The 4,283-nt window shown below is 45.4% G+C and overlaps 1 pseudogene; it reads right to left on the reverse strand.

Moving 5' to 3' along the window:
- Positions 1-1,479: 1,479 nt before the first annotated feature.
- LOC142426183 (large ribosomal subunit protein uL24-like) lies at positions 1,480-1,957 on the reverse strand (annotated as a pseudogene).
- Between the last annotated feature and the right edge of the window lie 2,326 nt (positions 1,958-4,283).

Below are 4,283 nucleotides of genomic sequence, written 5' to 3' on the forward strand. Positions count from 1 at the left end.
TGGGTAGTTCATTCTTTACATAGTTGTTACAGACTCTTGGTTGTCTTCCATCTCAATGGCCATGGGTGTTCCTCCAGACACTTTTTCACACTAGCTAGTCTTGTCTCATTTTTTGTATTAAATTTGTTTTTTGTTCATTTGATTTTTGGGTTGGTTGGTTTGTTTAACCCTTTCTAAGTTCTATTTAGTGACTAGGCACTGTCGAGCTCTGGTCTCAGGCTAGAGGAGACTGGTTCATGTGGGACTTTGCTCTGGGTGTTCCTTTGTACTAACTACTGTGCCCCAGGCAAGAAGAGACCAATGTTTGCTTCTTAAATGACAACTCTCAAACTTAAGGTCCCAGACCCACACTTAGTCGACTAAAATGTAGAACATTTAGCTTTGAGAACTATTTTGCACATTGACCTAGATGAGATGAAAGATGCAATTTTCACTCCTAGAATGTTTTCACAATTATTGCTGGAAAAGACAGTTACTGCCGTAAACACAAATGCTACCTTGACTTTTCAAAGAATGTTGCCTAATGGCTATTCATTGCCCGATACTGGGTGAAATTTATTGGACACAAATTTGGAATTCTAATTTGCAAGTAAGCTTTTTGTGAATGGAAATGAGGAAAGGGGAGACATTCCTACCATTGTTTGTCTTGACTGATTAAAGCAGTGGACTTTTTAAAGGGTGTAAGTTTGGTACTGTCAGAATTTAAATTGGGAGATTTCTTTATGGCAAACTTTGGAGCTGGTCAGATTTCTAGTACTTAGAGATAATGTAAGCAGCATTAGTAAAATTTGCCCCTCTTGGGAAATTTAAGAACTTCAGAATTCACTTTTTACCCTCAAGTTTAATTCACAATTCACATCATATAATTCAATAGTTTAGTCACGGAGAATTGTGTAGTCACTCCCACATCAACTTTAGAGTACCCCCTTCCCCTCCATAGTTAGTTGCCATTAAATGATCCATGCAATCAGAAACCGTTCTAGTGTTCCCTTCTCTCTCCCCTATCTCCAGATCCCTGTTCCCTCCCCATCTCCCCCACCCCGCCCCTGCCACACACTGCTAACATGACCCAGTTCTACTTTACAAATCTGGCTAGACTGGAGCACGTGTACTGGTATAGATAAGCGCTTTCAACAACACGTAGGATCCAGGACCGATAAGCCTTCAATAACAGTATGGGAGTGGCGACACCATGAGGGTAGGGAGAAGAAAGGGATGTAGAACCACCACCATACTCCCCTCACCCAGGGGGGACAAATAACAAACATGGGTGATGAGACGATGGTGTTAGATTTGAAAATAATTTACAATTTATCAGGGATTCATGAGTGGGAAGGAGGGAAAATATACCTAGGGCTCAAGTAGAAAAATAATTTTGTAAAGATGATGGCAACATATGTACAAATGTGCTTTATACAATTGATGTCTGAGTTGTTGCAAGAGCCTCTAATACGATTTTTTTTTTCAAATGTGCTGCTTTTAATGGAAGCTGTGTACAAGATACTTCACTTGCATCTTCTCAAGTGATTCTTCCTTGTATTTGCCCTTTTCCTTTCCGACTTGGGGAGATTTGGCTTTCCGCTCCAGGATCTTTTTGCGGTCTTTGTCCAGTTTTAATCTTGTAATCACCACCTTGCTGGGGTGAATGCCCACATGGACAGTGGTGCCGTTAGCTTTATCTCACTGCACCCGCTCAATGTAGATGATGTACTACTTCCGGTAAACCTGGACCACTTTGCCAATCTGCTGACCTTTGTAGTGTCCTCGCACAACCTGAACTTCATCATCCTTGCGGATAGGCATGGACCGAACATTGTATTTCTGTCTCAGTTCCTTGGAAAGCGGGGAAGACATAATCTTCCTGCGAACGTGGGAAGGGGCATTGAAATGCCTTTTCCGGTTTTTGCTCCGGTCCGAAGTCACAAAGGGATTGAACTTCATTTTGGCGGCTACTCCTTCAGCCTCTAATACGATTTATTTAAGGAATTTTTTTTTACTTTGAAAAAGAAAGTGATTACTTAGCTTCATGTAAAGATGGGTTGTTTTATTATACCTTCATTAGTTTTTTTATAAAACCAGCCCTAGTGTGGGTCAAAGTCAATGTTGCAATTCAATGGACCCTTTTCCATTCTTAAATTACTTGACCCTTAAGCAGCAATTGGTACCAACCACTCTGATATTTTTTTGTTTGTTCCAAAAACAACCAAAATGTTTTAATGGCCTGTTCCAGGGCCCACAGCCATACACAAACTCCACCTAGCCTTGAGCTCAACCAGCCAGGAGGGAGCCCACAGCAGGCCTGACGAGCAGTGACACTAGGGGGGTGGGGGAGGGCACATGTCCCCTCCAGTCCCATCAATTCAGGGCAGGCCTGGGAACGGGCCTCGAGCAAGGGTGCCGGGTCCAGGTGGGGCAGGCAGGGGGTTAAATCCAACCCCAAACTTGGGGACGAAGTGGGAGCCTTCCTGGGAGATGACTCCAGGAGTGCCTCACATGCTGGACAACGTACCGCTCTCAGACTAAGTCCTAGGACACAGGTGTTCTACGGGGGTTCTGCTCTCTTGCCTGCACCAGGCCCAGGAGAGATGGAGCTGAGACGGAACTGCTGGGTGTGCGTCAGGCGCCGTCCCCACAACCCTGCAAGGTAGGTTGTGTTCTATTTTACAAGAGGAGGGGGGTGAGCCTGGGGCCCAAAAGAGGAACAGTGATACATCACCCCCAGGTCACACACCTAGCAAGGGGTAGAGGAGTCAGGCAGAAATTGGGCTCACAGCTTCTCTTCAGAAGCCTGAAGGATGTGGTCCTCTAGGAAAACCTCATGTGAATCTCAGCCCAGACGGGCGCCCCAGGGTGGGAGCAGGCTGGACCAACTCCAAGGGGCTGTCTGTCCCCCTGACCCTGGGGAGCTGGGCAGACAGACGGAGGGGTACAGTGGCCCGCACAGCACCAGCAACCCATGCTATGCGTGGTGGCCCTGGTCTCCCAATAGCTGGGGTGATTTGAAAGCCGGTCTGGTCCCTGGACCTTGTGGCCCCACGTGGACAGTTTGATATCTTAAAACCACCTACAGCCTCCTGTAACGCTATGCACGTTAACATTTCTGATCCATCTTCTGATGGGTCTCCTATCCCGTAAAAGTTGGGATCCAAGTAGGTCCTGTGCAAGCTTGGAATGGCATGTTTTGTCTTTTTTCCAAACTCGATCCACCATCTAGCACAATAGTAAATAACCTTACAAGGAATGGTAATTCCAGAAATTAATGGTACTCACGCAGAGCCTGTAGATAGTAGACCAAGAGGCAGTTCAAACAAAAAGGGTTACTACATCATTTCAAATGAGGGAAGATAAATATCAAGGTTGTGTTCTTCCATCATACTTCCGCAGTCTGTGTTGAGCAGATGGTCTGAGAAGCTGAACTATATGAAGAACCCACCATCAGAATTAGAGGAGGGCTCATTAACAACTAACTGAACAGTCTGGTGTGCAGCTGAAAATCCTGCTAAAAGGTAGGTAGTCATGAAGTATTTGCTGATGAAGATAAACTACCACCTTCAGAATGAATACCAACTCAAAATGTAAAGGGAAGAGTCTCACAACTGGAACAATAGTCAACAACATGAGAAAAAAGGTGATATCCCCCCTGAAGAATTTGCTTCAGAGGACAGCACTGAAGCTACAGCTCAGGGAGCTACAGCTCATGTCTGATCAGAGCACACGGAGCAAATGAAGGGGAAGGAAGAGTGGAACACATCCTGGCCCACCAAGCCTGGAGGAAGATATCCCTTCTCAGAGCAACCAATGCACAGAGGACTATGGCTGGCCCTCTAGGAGACGACATCCCTCACTGACCCATAGCCCTACAGGAGACAACACTGAAAACTGGGAATTGACCCCACTATACCAAGATAAAACACGAAGGGCGTGTAATAGAACAGCAAGGAAGTCCTGAGGGAATAGCAAAAATAGACTGGGGCCAGGGCATGGCACACCATCAGACTCCACTGGAAAACACTTCTAAAGGTCAACAAACAGACCTTGAACTATTTACAGGCTTTTTTTGTGTGTCATTGCTTTTTGTTTTCTTTTGTTGCCCTGTTTTGCTATGTCTTGTTTTGTGCCTATTATTATCTCTGCAGGTCTATCTAGATAAGATAGACGGGATAAACAATTTGGAGGAGAAAACGGAACCAGTGGTTCCAGGTGGACATGGGGGAGAGGGAGATGGGGGAAAGGAAGTGGGTGTTAACAAACCTAGGGACAAGGGAACAAGTGATCCAAAATCA

Source organism: Tenrec ecaudatus, chromosome 14 (genome assembly GCF_050624435.1).
Source record: "Tenrec ecaudatus isolate mTenEca1 chromosome 14, mTenEca1.hap1, whole genome shotgun sequence".
NCBI lineage: Eukaryota > Metazoa > Chordata > Mammalia > Afrosoricida > Tenrecidae > Tenrec > Tenrec ecaudatus.